The sequence below is a fragment of the Cavia porcellus genome, unplaced genomic scaffold, assembly GCF_034190915.1.
Source record: "Cavia porcellus strain 051 isolate PalLab524CR breed Dunkin Hartley unplaced genomic scaffold, mCavPor4.1 scaffold_19, whole genome shotgun sequence".
NCBI lineage: Eukaryota > Metazoa > Chordata > Mammalia > Rodentia > Caviidae > Cavia > Cavia porcellus.
Genome location: NW_026947502.1, coordinates 27,492,705 through 27,518,130, shown reverse-complemented (window position 1 = coordinate 27,518,130; position 25,426 = coordinate 27,492,705). Strand labels below are relative to the sequence as shown.

Here is a 25,426-nt window from a genome sequence, read left to right as displayed (position 1 = left end):
GAGACTCGTTTCCTGTGAAGGACTTGAACTTGGCTGCTCCTAAGACTATGGCTGAGAGACCTGCTTCTGTGGAAGAAAGTAAGATTGGGCCCTGTGAATGACACATTAGGAGGGGACAAGGGCTTCTGGGTGAAGAAGAGACATTCATATTTTAATATTCTATAGTAGAAATCAACTGCAAAAGCAAAAAGAGTCGCACGGGTTGAAACGAATCTTCCGATGCTCAGGATTTACCAGTGCTGAGAATCAGGTCTGTCCTGAGGCCAGCTTGGTCTGCCTGTCTCCTTCTCTCTGGTGCTTCTGTCCTTCTGTCTGCACCTTCTGCCAGGGAATATGCAGCAAAAAGACCCTTCTCAGATGCCGGATCCTTGACCCTGGATTTCTCAGCCTCTAAAACTGTAAGAAATCTCTGCTTTTCTTCAAAAACAAAGTGTTCTGTACCACTCTGTTATCGCAACACAGAAAAGACTACCACAGGGGGATTATTATTAAGGTAACTGGTGAGAGCTGAGTAAGCTCGGATGATGACATCATAATACTCCATCCACGTGAATTCCCCAATTTTGAAAAACCGTACCAGTGTGTGTCCGAGTGACTGTGTTCTTACAACTGGCCCACTGGGCTATTTACTGTTAAAGGGATCTCAGATCATGTCTCAAATGACCCTCGCTTAAAAAATGCTAACACATGTTTCAAGAGGTAGAATACAAGATTGAGAAAGCAAACGTGACTAAATATTCAGAGTAGATAAAATGTGGCTGGGGGGGGGTCTTTGCTCTTTTCTGTAGTCCTGTGGTGTTTCCCTAAGGCTTTTTGCAAGGAGCATAACGCTCGGGGAGCATTCTGTGGTGCTGTCTGAGTGTTGATCAGTGAGGTTACCATCACCCGTTACCAGAACGTGCCACGCCTGTACTATTTAACAGACACGGAGTGAAACCTCCAGTGAACTGTGTATTAGTGAGGTGCTAAATCTTGTCAATCTACATATTAATATGGTTGTTGCAGCTACTGCTATTGCTAATATTTCGAGTGGTTCTCGAACTGCAGCGTAGCGGGAGCTTTTGTAGCTGCAGACGGTTCATTTCCCAGCCTCCCAGCCTGCAACTCAGCTTTGGGATGCTCCAGGGAGGAGGCGCGGTCCGCTGCCGGCTTTCGCAGTGTCCAACTCTGGCCACTAGAGGGCACTCGCAACCCCTCCTGTCCGCGCGCTGCAGAGCCCGAGGGCCTAACCTGCCTTCCAGCGGGCAGCCAGGGCTGGGGATTTAGCTCCATGGCACAAGCGCCTGCCTGACCAGCGAGAACCGGCTCAAGCCAGTGAAGAGAGCCTGAGGTCTCTAGGATCCAGTGCAACTGTCTGACTTTTTCTCTCTTTTAACCCTTTGGCTGTTGGCTCAAAGATGATATTGATATGTATAAAACTCGATAGTTAATGAATGCCTTTGACTGGATCTGGGGAAATAAAATTCAATCAACCAGTGCAGACCACGGGCTCTGGGAGGACTCACGATGACAGTGGGCTGTCCTGGCCTGTCCTAACTAGACGGCTTCTCTGCTGCCTGCCTTGTGTCTGAAACGCTGAACTGAGATGGTGAAAAATTAGAGAGGGCTTTAAGATGGGAGTGCTCACTTAGCATCCAGGTTTTCCTCTTTCCTCATGAAATGGGGTGAAAGCCCCTTGTCCCTGTGCTTTGCCAGTGCTCCTAGTGGACAGAGGCCACCTCACCACCCGGTTTTGTCACCTACCTGGCCCTGCAGGCGTCTGGCTTCCCTGCTGAGACCTACAGGAAAGCCTGCATTCACCAGACACTGACAATGAGCCAGTTCCCATTAATCACATTTTCTGGTCAACTGCCATTTTTAAAAGAAAAACCCTTGAGGTTGTAAGGTTTTCTGGGAACAGATTTTTTTTTAAAGTTATGTAATATGTTACCATGTCTGTGTCATCATTACAATCACTGTAGGGGGCAAAAAGCCTGGCTGTGTGACCTGACCATCACTGAATGCTTCTGTGCCTTAGTCTCCTTGTTTGAAAAAGGGGGGTGGTAGCAGCCTCCGGGAACACCCTGACAATGAGGGGCGTGTTTCTGTCAAGCAGAACACTTGGTACACAGTAGGAGTCAAGGAAGTATTGCTGTTCTGATGAGTAGGTGTCACACAGGGAGGCTGAATTCATGGGATAAATGAAGCACAACCTTCCAGGCACATCAGTTTCACCTAAAAGCCATGCTGACATTGCTGGGCGTCTCCCCAGACTCTCTGATTCTGAGGGTCTGGCCCATGGCTTGAAAATGAGCACCCTTTTTAACAAGCATGCAGGCAGTGGCTGATTCTGGGGCCATGTTTTAGAAACTGGTCTCTGCACTGAAAGACAGATTTACCAATCTAAAAATGTGCCAGCACTTTGACTTACTTCTAGTAAGACTCATGGTGAATATTAAAGGGTTTAATATGTTTCAGGTCTTTAGCACAGCGCCTGGATGGTCAGACACACTGTGAGTTATAATAGGAACACTCAGGAAAATCTAAACACAAGGACACAGGAGAAGGGACGACTTTGGGGCACATGGGGGTCACTCCTTTTTAATCTCCTTAACCATTTTAAGGAAAAAGACATGTGAGGAGAAATTCTCAGAATTGAGGTTCTCAGGTGGCCCAGGAAGCAGGCAAGAACAGAGTCCCAAACACAAATCGGCCTGCCTCGGTGGGGTCTGGGATTTTCCCACATCACATCCCCATTAGCTGTAGGTAGTCCAGGTTTTAGCCTTGGATCTGGAAGTGGCCCCGTCCTGACTAGTCTACCAAAAGCACCACCCACCGTGGTTCCAGATCAGAGTCCACAGCCCACCCCGTGGTGACACAGCCCAGGCACACAAGCCGTGGGGGAAAGAGAGAAGGGACACAGGCAGAGCCTGCCTGGTGAGCTGACAGGAATGCAGCTGAGTGAGGGATACATGGGGTTGCAGCTGAGCCTGGTTTGGAACAGGCTTCCCCATGGTCTCCCTATTCATGATCCCACCCAGCCCTGCATCCGTAGGATTAGTGAAGGGCCATTCTAGCAGGAAAAATAGCCCCGGATTATTCCTAAATGTAAATGGATCCAGGGTTCTGGAGGACTGACCCTCCACCCCCAGAGGCTCAGTCTATTTCTAGGGGCTCTGAGTGGGATGTGCAGTGGGTTTGTGTGCCCCTAAGCCAAGGTGTGGCTCTGCTCCCAGGAAATAAGGAGAAGGTTGGAGTCACAGATTATGCAGGAGGCTCCTCATTCTGTGTGACCAACCAGTGACAAGGTGTGAGGGGGCTGCCATGGCCAGCTGGACCTTCCCCCTAGGGCCATGTTCCAACCTACATATTTGCACAAGTCTGAGGACTCTGAATTTGAGCCCAACTAGGGGAAGGGAAACTTAAAACACACAGCACTTCACAGCTTGTTAGCATGACTTGATCTCTCAGGTGCTGAGCCCTGTGATCCACAGCCTTCCTTTTAACCTCCTGCCCAGTTCTACTTTTGCAAAGACTGAGCCAAACACCAGTGCCATGGCCTTGTCCTTTGCTTGTGGACACTTGGATAGAAAGGCTGTCGCCTGGTTCGGTCTTTGCAAGAAGCCAGATAACAGACTTTATCAAGGCTCCAGAATGGCCCAGCCGCAAGGAGGAGCCTCATACCCGTCACTGCACAGTGAACTTAGAGACTCAGCTCTGGTATGAAGCTGCCTCCTGAGGACAGTGCCGGCCCAGTGTCCTGCGAGGGGCCCAGGGGCCTGACTGTCAACATACAGCATAGTTGGACCCAAATACATCACATGACAATGAACTGGACTTCCCCGGAGATCTTTGTCACAAGGAGCAGGGAGCCCTGGGCAGGTGCGTCTAAGCATGTCCTCTTTTTATCTGGCTGGGTCTGCATTCTGTTCAGCATCTAGACTTCCCTGAACCCAACTGCCTGCCATCTGCAGTCTCTCCGGGTTGCTTGTGGACCCAGAGCTCCTGCTGCTGGTCACAGAGGTCTCCGGGGGTCAGCAGCATCTTCCACTCTTGTTTCAAGTCCAGATTTCTGGAGAGTTTCCATCTTCTTCCACTGTTCTCTGCAAAATGCTTCCCCTAGATATCATAGCCCCTCAGGCTGCTTCTCTCCTGCCCTCCGCATGATCGCCTAGAAACTACTTCGTGTCTTCATCAGACAAGGTCAAGGGGGAAGAGCTCTCTAAAGGAGGAACAGCCGAGTGAAATAGCTCTTCCTCTTTACTGCTTTCCTTCATTCTGTAGCCAGCGTAAGAGATAGCTGGAGCTCCAACAGCCATGTTGGACCATGAGGCAAAGCAGAGAATGGAAGCAAAGGCTAAGGAAGGGGAAACAGTGATGGTGAAGAAACCCAGAGCCCAGGGGCTGTGGAGCCACACGCCACCCGGAACTGTCTGCAGAGCTGTTTCAAATGAGAGAAAAATCGGCACTGTGACACCCACACTGCTGCTCTTTTAGGTGCTGGCTCCGCAGCTGAACTTCATCTTAAGGGAGAGCTGTCCCTCCCTCCCGGCGACTTCCAGCTGAGCCGCCTCTTTCCTAATCTCCCCATGCAGTCTCAGATCATGTCTCAAATGACCTCGATCAGGCAGGGCTGGTGATCTTCAGCCGGGAGATCAAGGGGCAGATGCACTAGCCGTTAAATTGCTAGCCAGGCGTGATGGTGCACATCTGCAATCCCAGCACTCAGGGAGGCTGGGGCAGGAGGGCCACAAATTCAAGTCCAGACTAGGCGATTTAGTGACTTAACAAGACTGTCTCAAAACAGAAGAGAGAGAGAGAGAGAGAGAGAGAGAGAGAGAGAGAGAGAGAGAGAGAGAGAAGAAAGAGAAAGAAAGAAAGAAAGAAAGAAAGAAAGAAAGAAAGAAAGAGAAAAAGAAAGGCCTTCGGTTCAATTCCCACTACTAAAACAAACAAACAACTCACTAATAAGGGAAGGAACAGTGGCAGCAGTTAGGAACTTCTAGATAGGGGCTGGGGTTACCTACAACAAAGGTCTTGGTATCAATTTCCAGTACGGAAAGAAAAACAATGCTCCCACTATGGCTTAGCTAACAGAGACTTGACTTTGCACACTAGAGATTTGTTTTGCCCATTTTGGAAGCCCCTGTCCATGCTGAATGTACCCTTGGTGTACGGCTTCTCTCACAGTCACGTGTGTGAGACTCTGCGTTGCTGCATGTAATTCTTTTTTTTTTTTTGGTGCTGGAGATTGAGCTCAAGACCTTGCACTTACCAGGCAGACGCTTGTGCCACTGAGCAAAATCCCCAGCCCCTGCTGTATATAATTCTTAATGGACATATTGGTTGTTTTCAGTTTGAAGCTGCTATGAACAGTGCTGCCTTGGACACATTCACATACATTTCCTGATTTGCGGATTTACATGCTTCTGCTGTGCCTGTACCTAAAATGAACAGTAGGAACCAGGAACCAGTGTGTGCAGCCTTGGTATCTACTGCAAGATAGTAACCCTTGACACTCCCCCCACAGAGCAGAAAGAGTTCTTGTTGCTCTGCTTTCTTGCCAACATTTAGTATTACCCGTCAGTTTCACTGTAGCCATTTTGGAGAGCAGGCTGTGGTCTCACTGTGCTGTGTGCTTAATTAGAGATCCCCTTTCGTGAGGAGCTTCCTGGAGAGACTTCTGTGGAATTACCTTTGTTCTTGCCAGGTTTCCATAGCAGGCTATGACTTCTTTGAGGAACTTACTGATGACATTCTTACTTTGTGACTTGCCTTTAACTCTCACAAAAGTCACTTGATGAGACAAATAATCCTAACAAAGGAGGCAAAAGACCTCTATAATGAATGCTACAGAATACTGAAGATGGCTGGGCATGGTGGAGCACACCTGCAATCCCAGCACTAATGAGGCTGAGGCAGGAGGATTGCCATGAATTTGAGGCCAGCCTGGGATTCACAGTGAGTTCAAGATCAACCTGGACTACATAGTGACACCCTGTCACACACACACACACACACAATGGAAGAAGAACACCAAAGAAAGAAGTTAAAAAAGAAAGTAGACCATGAAATCTCTCCCATGTTCATGGAACAGAATCAATATTCTTAAAATGGTCATACTGCTTAAAGTGATCTGTAAATTCATTGCAATCCCCATTCAAATACCAATGGCATTCTTCACAGAGCTAGAAAAAAGTCTTTCTAAAATGCTATGGAAGTACAAGAGATCCAGAGCAGCCAAAGCAGTCCTACACAAATAGATCAATGCTTGGTATCATAATATTTGATTTCAAAATATATTGCAGAACCATAATAACAAAAATGGCATGGCACATAAAAACAGACACAGAGATCAGTGTCATGCAATAGTGATCTCAGAAATGAACCCACACAGCTACAACTGTCTAATTTCAACAAAAATGTCCAAAATGTATAGTGGAGCAAACAAACAGCTCCTTTAGAAAATGATACTGGGGAAATTGGATATCCATATGTAAAAGAATGAAACCAGATCCTTTATCTCTCACTCTGTACAAAATCAATTTAAATAGATCAAGTGTCTAAATGTAAGACTGAAATTTTGAAAATGCTTTAAGAAGACATAGAGGAAACTAAGATATAGTAACTACCAAGAACTTCTTGAATTAACTAGAGAAAACCATGAGATAACATCAAATTAGAATCTTCCATACAGCAAAGGAAACAACAGAGCACAGAGAAAGCTTACAGAATGGGAGAGAAACCTTTATCAACTACTCATCTGATGGCGGATTAATATTCAGAATATGTAAGAACTCAACGCCAAAATATCCGAAGTAACCAACTAATGAAAGGCAAGTGAATTAAAAGTTGTACAAAGGACCAATAATTCTATTTTTAAAAATTCAACATCTGTAGATGTCAGAGAAATGCAAATCAAAACCACATGGAGATTCTGTCTCACTCCAGTCAGGATCCCTTTCATCAAGACACACACAAAAATAAATGTCAATGAGGATGCAGGGGAAAAAGAAATCCTTCTATACTGTTGGAAGGAAGGTAAATTAGCACAACAACTACAAATATCAGTATGGAGTTTTCCTTAAAAATTAAAACACTGTACAACTACCATAAGACCCAGGCATTCCATTGCCTGGTATACACCCAAAAGAATCAGAGTCAGCGTACTCTAGGGACTTCTCCACACCCGTATTTACAGCGGTAGTTCATAATCGCTAAGGCATAAGAGCTAGATTCTCATCAACGAATGAATGAGTGGAGTAATCATCCAATGGAGTAATAGCCAACCACAGAGAAGAACAAAATATATAATTATCAGGAAAATGGATGGAAATTAAGTGAAGTAAGTCAGATTCAGAAAGATGATTGTCATGTGTTTTCTTTCATAGGCAGGATCTAGGGGTAAGAAGATAATATGAAAGTAGAAGGAAAATTATTATAGAAAAAGAAAGGAGTGGGGGAGGAAAGAGTAACAGAGGACAATGGGGTGGATAGGATCCAAGTGTGAGATACATACACACCTGAATATGCCACAATGAAACCTATTGTTCTGCATAATTAATATGCACTAATAAAAATAAGAAAACAAAATTTTTAAAAACTGCCTTTCTGGTTAATAGGCTTTGTTCTTTTCTAGATAGTCTTCATATATCTCTTTAGACCCTTCCAGAACCATTAGAATCTCCTAGTTTGTTGTGATCAACACCTTCACGCCTTCTGAATGATCTATCAAATACCCATGCAAATGAGAAACTTGTTTATAGTGTTATGACTGAGAGCCACCTCAGAGCTTTGCACATCATCATAGGGGCTTTCCGAGTTTGAGGTACACTGAGCTTCCCAGAATGTCACTCCTGTGTAAATTTCACTTGGATCTTTGCCGAGATTCAAAGGACTGTTTATTTTTTAAGAAGTCACTGACAATAAAGCTGCCCAAGGTACTTGAATAACCCCTATCATGTGCTTGGGCTGGTCTACATTCCAGCAGATTCTGGTGTTTTTTTTAATAGACATAAATATTTCATTGACTCTTAGCTCAAACCTTTATAGTTATAAAAGTTTCAACAATCTTCAACTGATTTGTGCCCAAATTCATACACTAGAGCTTGGTGCACATATATGTCGTGTCTAGCCATTAGCATTCATACTATTTATAATAAATTTATTCATCTTGTCTTTTCTATCACATATAGGGCATTACATTAATCTGGAGGAGAGAATTATGAGTATAAAGAAGTGTCACTAAGTTGTAGGATGCTAGAAGCTATCTGATGAAATATTTGTGATAAGAAGAAGCCACCATGTTAGATGCGGTGACCCACATCTATAATCCAGCAACTCAGGAGGCTGAGGAAGAAGAACTTCAAGTTTGAGGCCAGCCTGGGCACACTAGCAAGACCTTGTCTCAAAATAAAAAATTAAATCAATAAAGAGAGCTGGGGATGCAGCTCAGTGGCAGAGCATTGGTCCAGCCTGGGGGAGATCCTGAGTTCCACCACCAGCACCACAGAAGAAGAGGAGGAAAAAGAAGACTATGAAGAAGAAAAGAAGGAAGGAGGGGAGGGGCAGGAGAAAAAAGAGGGGCAGGGGAAGAGGAGGAAGAAGAAAATGGAGAAGAGGAAGAAGGAGGAGGAGGAGAAGGAGAGAGAGAGAGAGAGAGAGAAAGTGGAGGAGGAGGAGCCGCTGGGTCTGACTGTGAGACTGATGTCCGGTTGCAGGGTCTCATGAAGCCAAGTGAGCACGTACAGGTGTTTTCCTAACCCTGGAATACTTCTCTCCTGAAGTGTCGTTCTGTTTAAGCTGACTGAGTTTACAACAATGCACGTTTCTCCTCTCACTGTGCTCGTTCCCTCCTAACCTCGGGACATGCAGCAGGTATGGGCTGCTGCTCTCCAAAGCACCTGCCTCCCTGCAGTCACCTGGCTGAACTGGTGTAGGAGCTGGCTCTGGTTCTTCACTGCATTTGGTTTTCCAGACAGAAAGGTCTATGTTGAAGCCCAGCTCTGCCCCAAAATAACCACATAGCTTCAGGCAACGTGTCCACCCTCTATGAGCACAGAGCACACATTCACTGAATCCCAGAAACCAAGCGTGGCATATTGATAAAGGTAAAACTCAATAGGGATTGTAATGTTTATTGAGTGCTTGCTGTTCAGAAGGAGAATGCCACAAGTGCGTAGACCACTAATATCCCCACTTTACAGACAAGGCAAGTAGAGGCACAGAGAAGGTAAATAAATGGCCCTGACCACACAATTGACTGATAGCAAGGCTGAGCATTGAACCAGGCAGTCAGCAGCCTCCCCTCAAATACTAAATAACTGTTGGGGAAAATCTCCCAGAACAAGGAAAACACTCAAAAAGTAATGGTCCTTGGCTCCTGTTATGCGCCCATTGGCTGTGTAATTCTGAGTGCCTACATTTAGAGTTGCTATCGCCCTCATTTCCCAAGAACCTGTCATATGCCCTTGGTTTAACCCTATTTCATGTGTGCTACAGTGGCCCATTCTGAATAAGTTAATTCCTAATACCCCAGCTGCCTAAATTTGGCAGGACTCATCAATAAAACACTCGTAAAAGTGCTGTTAATTTTAATTTACTTGCGTACACTATAGGAAAGTCTACATTTGCCCTGGAAGTCATGCTGATACTTAGCTAAATATCTAACCCCATAGGCAACAAAAGGCACACTGTGTCAAAAATATTCCCAAACCCCAGGCCACTTAGGCTTGGAAACACTTGACACATGAGCATAGTGCCTCTCTGTGAGCCCCGGCTGTGTCAGGATTTGGCTGTGGGTCTCTCCATCCTCGAGAACACTGTCTGATGTAGACCACCAAAGGCAAGTATGGTAAATATAGAGACTTCCAGCACAAAATAGACTCCACTTCCCAGCAGGTGTGGCTGCTGAAATTTTCCATTTTTGAAAATAGTTGCAGGCTGGGAAAAGTGTAGGGAGCTTTGGAAAGGGGGCGTCGTGGCAGGCATCTGGAGAGGGGCAGTTAGAAAATGGTGCGAATCTGAAATTTAGGGGTCTTTGAGGCTGAGCCACTGCTACTGTCCAGTGGGCAGGATTGCCTGGCCCCAGGATTTTGCTTTCTCACTCATCAAAGGAGGAGTTTGGACTCAGACAATCCTGAGAATGGCCTGGATCTGAATTTCCGAGGTGCCATGGTGCCCAGGAGTTTAACCCTCCTGGTGATTTTTAAACAGTCAATGCTGAGACGTACAGAGAATGTATCAGCATCTGCTTCATTTCTAGATGTGGCACTTAGACCCAGTCCCACGACTGCTAAGCCTCAGTTTTCTCTGTAGTACAGTCAGGAATAATAATGCCCATCTCTCTGAGCTGTTGTAGAGGAAACACGTAAAAGGCCTAAAATAAAATAGGTGCTCAACAAATGTTCGTTTCTTCCTATTACATATTATCCCATCTTTCTTGTTCTTCACATTTCCCCCCTGAAGTCAGACTCCACCACCCAGCCCAGCCCAACCTTCCTTGCCCGGCCAGTACCAAACATCTGGACGCTCAGCTCTTCCACCCAACCAGCAGCCTCTCCTAGACCAACTAACCTGATGGGGCCCACCTGGTAAAGCGCCTCATTCGCTTTGGTCATTTCCCAGGAACAACTGTGTTAAGAATTCTGATTCTATTTCAATGCCCAGAATGGACAGAAATCAGTAACTTAAATATGGCAACATTTGATGAAAAGTTCCTTTTCTTGATTACTTGAGAAAGAAATATTTGGAATGCTTTTTGAGATATGATAGCTCTCTACATCCACAAGTTATCATCTACAGGCTTAACCAATTGTGGCTGAAAAATATCAAAAAAAAAATTACGTTTATGCTGGATATGGACAGACATTTTGTCATTATTCGTAAAAATATGTAACAACTATTTCCATAGCATTTAAATTGCATTAAGAATTATCACTAATCTAGACATGATTGAAAGTTTATAGGAGTTTATGCATAGGTTTTATGTAAATACTACCCTATTATATAAAACAGGATTTCACATTCAAGGGTATCCACAGCAGTCCTGCAACCAACCTTTGAAGATCCTGGTGGATGACTGTATATTGTATGTATAGGTAGGGAGTTAGTTCCTCCATGATTTATTTGGTTTCATGTGCTGTCTCTTTTTCCTCTTGGTAAAATAACCCAATTTATTAGCTCTATCTCAGAAGCTTAACTAGTGGGGAAAGACTTATGGCTGGGATCTTGTTTATTTCCCCTGTCAGCTGTTCCCAAATTCTTTTTGGAAGTAGGTGGAGCATAAATGAGAAATTGGTAAACAAAATTCTTTCTTTGGTCTTGGACGGACAGGCCTTGGTCTCTTTGGGCTACTTCATGGCTCCCAAACTGTAATTATTGGTTGCTTTTTTCAGTGTCTCTCTGAATTCAGAGTCTTCACTTGTTCTAAATTCATTTGGGATCCTTCTGGACCCAGGAATTAAAGGTGACTCTTCATTCCTGTAAACTGGAGGCCGCCCCATCTGAGGAAACATTCCCCAGCTGTCTGCATGTGTGCGGTGAGATGGGCCAATTAAAGCTACATCCAGCTCCTTCCAAGGGGGAGTTCAAGGTGGCCTCAGACACAGGAAGCTTCTTTATGCATCCAATTTCCAGCCTAGACAACCCCACTGTAACCCTCATGCCTGAGGTCCTAAGTGATAGAAAGGAAGACAAAGAGCTTTGCGCCAGAAGGATCACTGCAGAAGTCCTTATGGACCTCGTCACAGTCTGGAGGAGTCCGTGTTAGTAATCCCTGGGGAGAGTTATTGGCATTCCAACAAACCATTCCAGTCTATCACGTCCAGTGCAATCCACATCCAGAATAAAGACAGTAAAGCATATTTCTAGTTCTGGGGAACCAAGAGGGTCCTAAATTCGGTCAGAAAAATGGCTAACTGGAACCAAGGCCTCAACTCAGGGCTGATCCTGGGTTTTATTGATTGATGAAGAGAGAATGGTTTGGGATGAGTGACTGAGAGAAAGGAGGGGAGTATGTGAGTGCTGTGAGCTGGGTTATGTAGGAGGCTTGAATTTAATATGCAGAAGGAGAGAGATGCAGAGAGTAATCTGCATTATCGCAAATTGGGGCACTAGCTATTGTTTTGGGGTTGGTGCTTCAGTTTAGAAGTGTAATTAACATCTGAGATGTCACAGCTTCTTTCTCAAAGCTCAATCCCAGCCGACAGTGTGGTGTCCTGTGGCCTAGCTCACATATACTCCTTGGGAGCCGTAGGTGGAGCATCACTGACCTTTCACATTGCTTTAAAGACTATGCATCAGCACTTTAGCTGACTAAGTTGCATTGCTTAAAGTCAACTGAGGGAAAAAGAAATATCCTAGCCACCTCTGTGAATATCTGTACATGGAAGCAGAGTGAAATGCTGTTCTTTCAGGGAAAGCCATCCAGGTGGCCCTCCACAGACCCTAAATGGTTTCACTGGCCATGATGGATCCCTGGCACCGTGGGATTTGGACAATGTCCTCAACTACCACTGACTTGTGAAAGAAGAAAACCTGTCCCCAGAGATTCTTCAGACCGCACTCTCTTATAGCAGATGCAGAGCTGTCTCATGTGAGTCCCACCTCCTTCCCTACACAAGGCTTTAGAAATCCTGAGAACGGACGAGAATCTGAGCAACCACCACTGCAAACTTTGGTCTTCAATAACAGCAGCCAAGATGACCTCTAACATTTATCGACAGCTCTCACTTCATTTCACCCTCATCCTGACCCAGGGTAGCAGGTACCTACCTTCACAAAAGGACTGAGGCTGCGAGGTGCAGGTTAAGAACCTTAGAATTAGTGACAGACGTTCAAACCCAGATCTGCTCTGATTGGCCCCCAAAGTCATATTTTAACAACAGCCCAAACCGTCTACCTGCTTTGCCCTGGGCTCAAGGCGATTCTTCATTACTCAGGTTCCTGGTGCCTACACCAAACCTGAAAGAGTCTCAGGGCACACACCAAATGGGGGACTACAGAGTGCACAGTGACTGGGAGGCAGGCTTTGGGGGTAGATGACCCCGGTTTGAGGGCAGCTCCAATGCTTAAGATCCACCTGGATATTGGCAAATTATTTAAACGTCAGTGACTTTGCTTTTGTATCGAGGCATGGGAATAATAATAACTGCTTATCAAGTTGCAGTAGCAATGGGAGAAATCAATATATGCAAAGCACACAGATGAGGTTTGCCTGCCAGAAGAGTTCTGTTCACATTGAATGTTCTTCTAGGCTCCATTTCCTTGATCCACAATTCACTCAGCATCTCCACATGGCTCTTTAATATGCAATATCTTCCATGTATAGATATTCACAATTCAAATTTGCCAGAGCCAGAGCTGAACTAAGCTCACCAAACCCCAGTTTCCCTCCTATCTTGCCCTTCTGACCAACTGGCAAATTTATCCTTCCAATAACCAAAGTAAAAAATTTTGGAGTTTGCTACAGTGCACTAGAGCAATGCAGACTGTGTAAATATGTTTAAATTTTTTAAAGAATTTCCTTAATTAAGAGTTGCAGTCTTTTGTATATCTGCCTTTGTGGAAGATAAAATTTCTCAAGATCTCAGCTCTTTGGCCAAGGGCTATATAGTAGTGGTCCATTGAAGTTTTTGATCTATCTCATCTAAAGACTAAATTGTCTGCCATGGGACTTCAGATGTTCAAAGCTATGGGACTGGGTGCACTCAATTACTAACTGTAGCAATATGTATTTACATTTTGGGTTTTGACCTCTTTCTTTATGAATGCAATTTGTCAGTTCAGAAGTTATATCTGTGTGACTGTCACTAATACTTTTGTTTATGTATGCAAAAATATATGTTGTTAAGCCTTACATTATTGTGAAAAGTGGCCAGTGTAGTATTGTCACACTTTTATATTTCTCAAATAAGTCTCTTTAAGCAAACACATGTCTTTAAAGAAAAAAAATTTGAAATTATACCTCTCTTTCCCTCAGAACTCCCATTTAACTTCAAAATTTTCAGTTACGTCTTTAAAACTTAGCCACAGTCCAACCCTATCTCACCACCTACTGCTATACCCTGATCTAAACCAACACCACTGCTCCTACTAATGCATTCGGGAGCCTCCTCTCCAGGCTTCTGCTTCCCCTCTTTCCATGACTGCATTCGACGATAGCCAGAGGGGCGCAGGACAGACAATCTGACTCTCCAGACACGGTGTGGCTCTCAGCCTCACCAGAGAAAACGCCAGTATTCTAACAGCAGGCCCTCCCCACGTTCTCAGTCTTGCTCACTCCCCTTCCCCTTACTGATCTCCTGTTTTCCCTCTGCAAGCCTTCTCCTTTCCTCTGCTAGAAATTCTTCATGAGGTTTTCTGCACATGTCAATCCTGTGCCTGTGAGTTTGCTCATCAAAGCAGGTGTTCCTGATTACCCTAAATAACATAAGCCCCACAATATCTTCTAGCTAAACTTTTTTTTTTTTTTTTTTTGGTACAGAGGATCAAACTCACAACCTTGTGCCTGTCAGGCAGGTGCCCACAATGTCTTTTAATTGTATGGATTTCAAACCAATAAATGACCAAGCCCTCCTCCACACCTCCCCCAACTAATGCACCCTGCGTTCTCACACCTGATGCAAGTAGATGGAAAGGCACGGTAAGGTCCTTGAGAAAGGCATCTCATAGAAACGTGGTTCCTTCTGTCGTAAAGTAATATGTGTACACATATATTATATATAATATAAATATATATACATATTATGAGTTTTGCTGAATAGTACGTGTTTGGTCCAAAATACCATTTTGGACAAGTAATGCTGGAAAGAGGATTCTTAAATGGACTTGAGATATACTTATCTTTACTTCCAAAACAGCACTCCAGACAAGGCTGAAAATATCACAACCTCCCAAATGCAGAGATCACAGGGACCTGTGCAGTTGATCTCAGTCCCTCAACAAGCCTCCCTATGACCAATGTGGTGGAATTGTTAAGACATAAATCCACAGGGGATGTAAAAGAGGCAAAAACAACAGAACTTGGGGAGCTATAGAGCTTATGAATGAGAGGCAACAGACTAGGCAGCCTTACTCAGCTGAATTCCTAATCAGTAGCAGCAAAGTCCATGCATCAACTATTTATCCAAGAGAATACTCAGAAAAATTAAGCAAAGTATAGCATCAGGTTATTGGTGCTCAGAGCAAAGCTGGGGTGAGAGAGCATATAAATTAATGAATATTGGATGATATCTGCTAAGTGCCTGGACCCCCCTACACCCTGACAGCACACTGCTAGGAACCTGCTTTTCCTCCACTCTGGGTGAAAACTGACCATTTATTTCCAGGGAAGGGAAAGCACAGTGCCTGTGGTGGATTAACTAATGATCGGCTTGGAACATCCAGCTAAACTGAGTTAGTGTGGTTTTGGGCATGGAAGGCCCACTTGAGGATTGCTGCCAACAGTGTATAAGAAGAGCCAGAAGGGAAGACAGCATGCTGTTGCTGGAGAAGCTTGTCATGCAGGTTTTCTTGATATGATCTCAGCTGTTCTCATTATTGGAGGAGCTCAGGTCTTCGCTGTTGCTGAGGATGGGTGCAGTTCTCTTCTGGGAAGCTCTAGTCCTTACTTTGAGTGTCATTTCCTGGCTCCAATGCAGATCCTCAGCCTGCTGGCAGAGACCCTTCATCCTTCTAGTAAAGACTTTCTAGCTTCCACCTTTGGCCTTCCCAGTGCAAATCTTGATGTGGACTTGCATAAGACATTGTCGTGGGCTCTAGACCTCCAGCTGGACTCATGCAGGACATTGCCATGGGTTCTCAACTAGATTCTTTGAGTCTCAGTGTGAGCAGATCTCTTGCACCTCTCTGAAATTGACATTTTGGGTGAATATTATAAAATAATCCTATAAATTATGTGTTCTACTGTTTTAAAAACTCTGACTACAGCCGTGACTCTGATCTATACCATCAAGCCAAATTGAGACCAATGGTATCATATTGTAAACAGAAAAATTCAGCGGCTGGGTTTACTGGATGTTGAGGTAACATCTCTATCCCTCTTCCTTTATTGGCACATAATATTCCCACAATATTGGCAGCCAGTCCTTTGCTCTTCAGACCGAATATTGAAAGAATCATCTCTGCCAAGTCTAACAACTTGATGCAAGGGTCCTTTCAAACTAAAATAGCATAGCACCCTAAATAAAACTCAAGGTTAAGAAGCTCCTCCCATTCAGACACTGCAGATACACAGATATCTGACAAATGTTCCTATTAGGAAAGTCATTCAAAATGCAAACAAGAGCAAGCATAATTTATGCTAGGAGAAGAAAACTTCCTCAAATGATCCTTGATCCTCACTAACTTTTGAGAGGTTAAAAAAAAAAGATACTGCTTCCATTAAGAACAGAACCTACAAAACAAGAACAAAAACTATAATTTAAAAATGTGAAAATATAAACAAAAATTTTATCAAAAGATTGAAAGACAAAATTGAGGAAAAGTTTCTGAAAGTCAGAAAGACAAAGAAATGGAGAAAAATAATTAACAGCAAACCCAAGAAGATCATCATGCAAATAATGAGTAAAAAAAAAATAAAAAATATTAAAAACAGGGAGGAAGAGAGAGTCATCAAGAAAAAATACAATAATATTTACCAAACTTGAAGAACATGAATCTCCAGATTGAAAAAGAACTTCAAGATCATATTACCATAAATGAAAATACATGCCACACTAAGGTACATTATTATGAAATTTCCAGAAATTGGATAAAGAAATTTCTTCATCAAATTTTTGGTTGGGGGAAAGAAAGGGGGGGGAGTACAAAAGATTAGGAATTAGAATGGCTTCTAGAGTGTAGAATTTTCAGCAACACGCAGAGAGAAAAACAAACACAGCAACTAATTTTGGAAATTGTGAAGTAACTTCAAACTTTAAAGGAAAATGATTTCCAAGGTACAATTCTATATTATGACTAATCATCACTAATGTATAAGAAAAGAATAAAAAATATTTCAAACATGCAAATGCTAAAAATGTCATTTAACTTCTCTATGTTTTCTGGAGAATATGCTCCACCAAATGAATGAGAAAATTAAGAAAGAATTTTAAAAGACATTCCACATACATTAGATCTCACTAACCTCAGTATATATTTCCTTCCTTATTGAGTCAAGAATTTCCATCTTTTCACTTAAAGGAAGTACTTTATAGCTTCTCTTTGCGTATCTGAATTGCCAGTATGACCACTTTTATGCTTCAGAGTCGTTATTAAGTCAAACAAAAGTTTGTGTGAACACAAGCACCGAAGCACTGAGACACTAGACCTGATAACCAAGACAGCTCATGTGGACATTCTGGGCAAAAGGACATTTCACATCTTGGGCAAGACGGAGCCTGAGATGTGAAAGAATAGTAGTGAAGATTTCATCACACTCTCAGAATGGTGTGCAATTTTTAAATGTATGAATCATTTATTCCTGGAAATTTTCCTTTCATGTTTTCAGACTACGGTTGACCACAGGTGACTAAAACTATACAGAAGGTAAGTGAAACTGGGAATCACTTTTTTTTTTGAGGACAGGACTACTTTACTACAAGTAAGGCAGTCCAAAACAACAGAAACATATTACCTCTCATTCTTTGAGGCAAAAGCTCTGAAATCATGACAGCAGCAAGGCCGAGCTTCTCTGTCTTCTGTCTCTTGCTGGGCCCAGGAGTTTCCAGGCTTGTCCCAACAGAACTCGGACCTCCACCTCTGCATCCCGTGACTGCCTTCCCACTGTGCCTTCATATGTCTTCCTGTGTGTCTGTCTCTCTCTCTTCTTCTAGTGAAGATTCCAAACATACTGGATTAAAGGTACACTCTACAATTGTATAACCTCACTTTAGCTAATCACATCTACAATAACCTACTTTCAAATAAGGTCACATTCTGAAGTTCTGGGAAGGACACAAATTCTTGAGAAGCAACATTAACCCGGACAATATTTCAAAATAGGACATGAGAGGAAGTCTCAGAATAAAGGTGAAAGATTAGCCTAGCCTAATAGGTTTGCTCAAGGGTAGAGGGAAACTAGAGCAGATGGAGGACACTGGATGTCCTTAGATTTCTTAAGAAGGTAAAATTGTGAGGATTTAAAAATGAAGGAATACAAGAAAGGACTAAATTAATCAGAGGTTGAATTAATGACAAATACACACAAAAAAAAACCTGATGGTGGGAGCAAAAAAAAAAATTTATTAATTCTAAGGGGAAAAAAAAGACTGGTTCATAGCCCAATCCTTCCAGGCATTTCTGGAGATATATCAGAAACAATAGCATTTTCCAAGATAAATTGCAACAGAAAACTATGGAGGAGTTGAGAAGTGCCAGCATAGAAGTGGAAGAAGCATTGATAGGTATACACAATGGCAGACTAATGCATAATATGTGTTATGGTTTATGTCTGCATGTCCCCCCAAAGCCTTGTACAGTCATGGGGGCAGGCTTCTGGAATTTGTGATTGATTCATGGTCCAATACTGAGATTATGTGTGCAAGTGCTACACATACATACAACGTAAGGGACAGAAAGTCTTCTCTCAGTGCTCCTCTCTTTTTGCTTTTGCTGTCTTCCATCACAATGAACTGTTGCCCTCTGCCATGTGCTACTCTGCCTTTGAGCCAGCCGTGTATGGACTGAAACCTCCACAAACTGTGAGATAAATAAACGTTACCTTCCCCAGTTTTGGGTATCAGGTATTTTGTCCAGCAACAAGAGAAAAGTAACCAACACAACATGAAAGACTGAAAAGGCAAAAAACAGTGATTCAGTGCATGTAGAGATAGGACGTGAACATGAAAAAAACAAAAACATATCCTTGGAGAAAGGGAAATGGTAGAGGAAGAACACTGAGGAAAGAATAAGTCTTGTAGAAAGCTCTACATGGGTATAACCTTATTAGAAAAAAGTCAGAACAGGATCAAACATCCACCCCTGTGCACTGCACTCCACATCTTAAATATGCATTGGAGTTAAAAGGTTTTGTGATGCCACTCCAGAGTCAGTGGTTCTCAACACAGTGGTTCTCAGGCATGGGCAGTTTTGCCAGCGCTACCCACACACCTATGACACCAATGTCTAGAAGCATTTTTTTATTTTAAATAGAATAAAGCAAAACAAAACAGAACAGAACAAAGCAGATCAGAACAAAACAATGCAATCAACACAGGATTTCAAAATAAGACAATAGGAAATCACCAGTGATTACCATAATTTCTCTTGTTTTCTTTGAAATAGTTGTCCATATCTTCATACACAATGAGTTCAGATAAAGTAGTATAAAACTGTTCAAAACAAAATGAAAACATCACAGTTCTTCAAAACCAGACAATAGGAAAATAAACAATGGCTACCATAATGTCTCTTGTTCTCTTCAAAATAGTCCAGTTTAGCTCTATGGCATAAGCGCCTGCCTGGCAAGCATGTGGTCATGAGTTTGATCCTTGGTATCAAAAATAAATAAATAACATGGAAGCATTTTTCACAGTCACCAGTGGGGATGGAGCTGCTACTGACATCTAATGGATGGAGGCCAGAGATGCTGCTGAACTTCATACAACACACAGGGCAGCCCCACCATGTGCCAAGGTTAAGAAACCCTTGCTTAACAGATGTTCATCCTGCTGACTACTGGGAAAATCAATCTTAACATCCTGAAACTAAAGTCTGTGGGAGAACTGACTGACCTAGATGCAGCCGTGGGTTTTAAATGCCCACAGATCTTTTGATGCTCCTCTCTTCACCAACTGCACCTCTCAAGGAGTGCCAGAGGGACTCCAAAACTGGCTTTTGACAAGCAGAATACACTGGGGATGACAGTGTCTGACTTTGGAGACAAGGTCTTAGAAGGGACTATGACTTGGCTTGCTGATTGTCTCTTCTACACCTTACTGTTGAGGAGCCACTTCCATGCTGTAAAGACACCCACAGGCTGCAGCAGGGGCTGTTTGGGGGAAACCTGAGGCTTCCTGCCAACAGCCATGTAACAGAGCTCACTTGGAAGCAGGAGCTCAGCCCATCAGCCCTCTGGGTGCCTGGAACCCAGGATGACCTCTACAGGCATCCTCATGAGACACATAAATAGAATCACCTAGCTTAGAGACCCTGAAATTCCTGACTGTGAGAAACTGTAAACTCTTTTATAAAAGCAACGAGCATCCATGTATTTTGATATCCTCCGATCCTACAGCCAGTCCCCTCAGAGATCAAGCAACAACTACAAATTTGTTATGCTGCAATACATGGCTTCTACAAGCAGGCAATGGAAGAGAAAGATAAAAACAGCAATAGTAAACCAAAACCAAAAGGGTACACCAAGAAGGGTAGGTCAGGGCCACGGTAAAAATTCAAACAGTGCCGGCATGCATCCTGGCAGACCTTCAAGCCCATGCTCCCTCCTGTCCAGGCTGCCTTGTCACATAGCTCAGAAAAGTGTTTGACCCGGAGATGGAGCTGAGTTACATTAGAAAAGAGGCACCTAAGAGCATAGAACAGTGTCCAAAATAGAATAGGAGCCCTGGGATTTGATCACCAGCACTGCAACAACAACAACAACAAAAAAAAAAAAAATTAAAAAAGGAATAGAGTAAGATGAAAAATAACAGCAATAAAGCAAAATTGAGTGGCTCTTATTATCACAGGGTCCCTACTCTGACATTATTTTCCTGGCTGATTCTATAGTGCTAACTAATATTTATTGTGTCTGCTGCTTTACTGCAGGCAGTTAGGTATTATTATCCCCATCCGTGAGGCTCACAGGGTCACGTGGCTTCCCTACAGGACCACAGAGACAGGACATGAACCCAGATGAGGCTGATTTCAAAATCCACACTAATCCCACTGCGCCATACCAGGTCTCTTTGTAGAACACTTATTTACATTCCTCAGGATTGTTTGAATTCTCTGCCCGCTGTCTTCTAACTAAGAACTCTGCCAGTGTCCCTCTCCCATCCTCTTTAAAAAGTAGCCATTCATTATTGTTCACTATTAACATTGTCTACGTATTTTACTAGGGAGACTTAGAAAGCTCTTGGGGGCATGGGGGTTGCATACAGGAACCGAGTTTAAATCTTCTTCAAGACTCTTCCCCATTCTCTTTTTTCCCTGGGGTCTGGACGTGCAGCTATTCTGCCTGGCAACCTTCCTTCCCTCTCCACATCCCCCGCCCCCCAGGAGCTGGCTGGAGGACAGCATTCCCTCTCAGCCCCATTCCCCCTGGAAAATGTTGAGTCTGCGTTGACACTGACACCATTATGGAACTGTGCAGCTGTTCCCACACAGCCAGCCCAAAGGCCTTCCGGAAATTACTTGCATTCATGCACCCTCTAGATGGCCTGGCAGCTTCATGGGGCCTAGTACCCCAGCACTGTAGCTGGGCCTTAGGGTACACCCTGGGTTACACTCTTCTTCCTCACCCCGACTTCTGACTCCCTGACTGCCTAATAAATCAGCTAAAAGACAGTGCTTCCTAGAATCGATCTAGAATAATCTGAGGTGGAATGGGAGAAATGCATCATTTTTTCCTTTTGTGGTAGATAAATACTCTCATTATCTTACTTAGGTCTCACTGGCTCAAGTGCCATACATTGGATTCCAATGGCTTTTAACAAAAAAGAGAATTTAACAACAGAATGCTGAAATATCTCTAAGTACGCTGAAGAAAAAGTAGAGATATCTCCAGGCAGGGTCATCATATACAATTATGTAGCTGCACACTGACAGCCGTTGGGGTAACTGTCACATGGCGGCCATAGGAATGGCACTTCCGGCCACAGTACATCTAGATATTCTCAGTGTTTGTGCTCCAGGTTTCAGGAATAATTAGAAGTAGAACCTCAGCTGTTACCAGGACTCTCCTTCTCTGAAATCATCTTCTCTCTACTGCTGATTAAATCTCCTTCCACCAAGAACTGATTGGTTTTACTCACATGGCAGATGGAGAGTTGTCTACAAATGCTCCCTCCTTCCAATACCAAGGCGTATTCTTACTGGTCCTGGCTTCAGAATGTCTAGGAAAGGGCTCTGATTAGCATATGTGAATTTGGGGGTCTCCTTCCCCCAGATCAATAATCCAGATGGTTGGGGAGGAAGTGAGCCCTGTATTTGGTTTAACCAGATTTACATTTCTACCCTGGGTCCATTATCTTTGCATGCCAATAAGAGGAGGTATAAGAGCCTGTCGGCAGGGAATCCCAAGCCCTACTTCCCCAGTAAGGGCGATGGAACCCAGGGCTTCACACATGGTAGGCAAGCACTTTATCACTAAGTGCAGTCGCAGCCCAGTTTCCAACCTCTAAACCCTGTGTATTTGTCTTACATGCTGCAGCCTCCTGAGTCTTTTAGGGACTCAGTGCCTAACAGGAGGTGGGATGATATGGAGATAGAATTGCTCCAACTGAAATGTGGATGTAAATTAGGCTAATCTCCTCTAGGACTTTCATCAATGGAGTCTTAAGAGTTTGGGCAACGTGGACAGCTAAGTTCATATCTTAAATATCTGGGACTTTACGATCCTTGTGTCTTCATAAGCAGGTGTCTCCTAAACTCAGTTTTGAAGGTGACACATACCAATTCTCTTCTCTCTGATGCTTGGGACTGCCTCCTTCCAGGGCCTCAAAAAAAAGAAAAATAATTTCATAGGTGTTAAAATCATCTTCTTTCTTTGTTCTCCCCTTCTCCCCTGCCTTCTCCTCCAGTGCAAGTTTGAAGCATTGGCACCCTGTTGTCCTCTTGCTGGCCATGGGCTGGGATTGTAGCTCAGTGGTATCATGTGCAAGGCCTTGGGTTGAGCCCTCAGAAAAATTTTACTAGCCGAGATAGAACTGTCTTTATATCATTCACCAACACATGGTAGTTTCAACATTAAAAATCAGAAAGGGAATCTCTGTGTGTCATGAAATCAAGAGGTTACCCTGAAGAGATCAGGAGGTGGGGATCTGTGTGGAACAAGGCAAAACAAATACAGATGCACGTGCCTTAAATATTCTTGGACCATTTAATCCACATGTAACAAGGGAGTGTATAACTATTAATGACCAAAATAAATACTAATCAATTATGATGATGGTAATTATGCTTTTGAAATTAGCCTGAGAAAGGATGACCAAGGCAATTTTTTATTCCAGCTCAGGAGAAATGGGACACCAGCTGGGGCTAATAAGAGCTTTCATTAAAGCACTGAATTTCATCCAGAGCTACAAAGAAAGCGCTCTCTGTCCTGTGGCCTGCCCGGCCCTGACATGGTTTCTGCTTTTTAACAAGAACTGAAAGGTGGCGAGACAGACAGTTCTTGCATTGGCACCAGGAAAAGCAGGCTTCTGAAAAGGCAGTGATTATTCTCGAGGGCACAGAGTGGGGAGTTTCGTTTCCTTTGCCCCTTGGTCTCCAAAAGCCGAGGCTCCAGCGCCCGTGATGAGCAGCTGGGACCTGCTGGAGCCAGCTGGCAGCTGCCCATGACCTGGGGCAGAGGGTCTGGGGAGGGAACTGCACCAGGGCAGTTTGTACAACAGGCTGGGGACGGAGATGGAGGGGGAAAAATTGCAGTTTCTATACAAGATGCTGTGTGTCTTTCTTGCACTTCAGTTGCCGAGGAGCTGCTGTGGGGATGATCACTAATATTTACCCCAGAGACTTGTTTACCCAAGCAGGGCAACTCCTGCCCACCTCTTCTTCCTCAGCTTCTGCACACTCCTTACCTTTGGGAATTTCATGAAAATCAGTCGCTGCTGCTTCCTTCCTGCCTTGATTTCCCTGCTTATCTCACTTTTTCTCTTCTCTCACCTTGTTTTGCTATGAAAAAACTACAGAAGACTTTTTACGTAAACACCCAGTAGCACAATCTAAGAATGTAAAGGTTCATGGGAACGGAAATTCCATTTTCATTTTGAGTTCTCCTCTGACAAACTGGAGGCCCCCCAACCTAAACACACACCCAAGTCTCGGCATACTTTCTATTTCTCCTCCCCGCTTTTCCCTTTCCTTGAAGTCATCCTCTTCTTCTTTTTCTTCTTCTCCTTCCCTGCCCCTATCCTTCTTTTTAGCAATGTTTGGACACGTTTTGGTTGTCACTATTTGGGTCGGGCTAGCTCCTGGCATCCAGCGTACAGAGAAGGAAGCTAATGAACATTCTACACCAACCGCAGGCAACAAAGAATTAGCCCACCCAAAGTGTCAACAGTGCAGAAGTCGAGAAACTCTGGCTTGGTTAATGGCTAAGCAAGCATCTAATTACCTCCCAAAGGCGGGCCTCCTGGAAGACCATGTGTAGAAAGTGTGACCCTCTGAAGGCACCTTCTGCTAATGGAGACCTAAAGCAGAAAGGAAAGCCAGCTAGAAGCAGAGTCTGCACCTGCACAGGAAGGGAAGCTAGGAATCCCCTCCCCCACCACCAGCCAATCAGATTGGCTGCTCCAGAGACAAGAAAGCAGGAGGGTAAGGCTGGCAAAGAAGGCTCCAGAAGCAACTCCCTGTCTCGTGCTTCCTCCAGGAGGCAGGAATTTACTCTTGAATGAACAGAAAAAAAAAATGGGAAGCAGAAGATAAAGGGACCTTCTGTAAACTAGTTCAGATTGTGTGATAAATTCCAATCTGATGGACTCATGAAGCTTCTGAGTATATGCTGGGGCCACACGAAGCCCATTTTAAATTGAAAATATACCAAGTTAAAATGCACCTTGCCTCAGCAGCACACAGCGCTCTCTAGTTGGCTGCTTCCCCTCGCAATTGCAGGGCTCATGGCAGCAGCCCAGTATAAAGGACTGCGCTGCCTGCACCAACCCAAGCAAGGGTCAGAACATGAACGACAGTTTCTATGGAAGGCATATTGGCATAGTGTTTCATGTCCTTGTAAGGTTAAAAAATTATACACGGAAATGCTGTAAGTCAGCATCACTCTGGACACCCAGGTGGCTCCACTGTGGCCTGGATTTGGAAATGATCCCTCAACCATTGCTCTACCCCCCGTTGTTATTCAGCGATTGCATACAAGGTCTTCCACCTGGAGCTTTGCAGAGTTTCATTCCTTTCACACCAGAGGGCTATAGAATTTTCATTCTTACTTTATAGATGAGAAAACTGAAATTCAAAAGATTAAATGACTTATCTGAGCCCACAGGAAAAAGTCAGTAAAGGAATTGAGCGTAGAAGCCAAACTGATGTAAGATAATGCAGAGCCGCTTTCGAAGCTGTATGTAAGATGGACTAGAGACATAGATTGGACCAGATACAACCAGACAACATCGGCTCGATGGATTGGCCCAGGTAACAGCAAGGTAAGCTCTAAAAGAACCTAGGTACTCTAATCTAGTAATATTTGAACTGAGGGTAGAGAGGCCCAAGCTCTGTACTCCATGAGGGTGATGGAGACAGTGAACAAATGTAAGTTGCATCCACTCCACGAATGTAAGCTGCATCTTTTGGC

General features: G+C 43.8%; 1 long non-coding RNA gene across 2 annotated transcripts; it reads right to left on the bottom strand.

Annotated features, from left to right (window-relative positions):
• Positions 1 to 14,602: 14,602 nt before the first annotated feature.
• On the bottom strand, positions 14,603 to 24,347 carry LOC134471713 (uncharacterized). 2 transcript variants are annotated; one of them, XR_010041300.1, is made up of 5 exons: positions 24,239 to 24,347; positions 22,576 to 22,619; positions 19,217 to 19,292; positions 17,597 to 17,791; positions 14,603 to 15,828 (listed from the first exon to the last, which is right to left on the bottom strand). It is a non-coding gene; the product is annotated as an uncharacterized LOC134471713 (long non-coding RNA). The 2 variants fall into 2 exon arrangements; XR_010041301.1 differs by having other exon boundaries at positions 17,597 to 17,788.
• Positions 24,348 to 25,426: the final 1,079 nt, after the last annotated feature.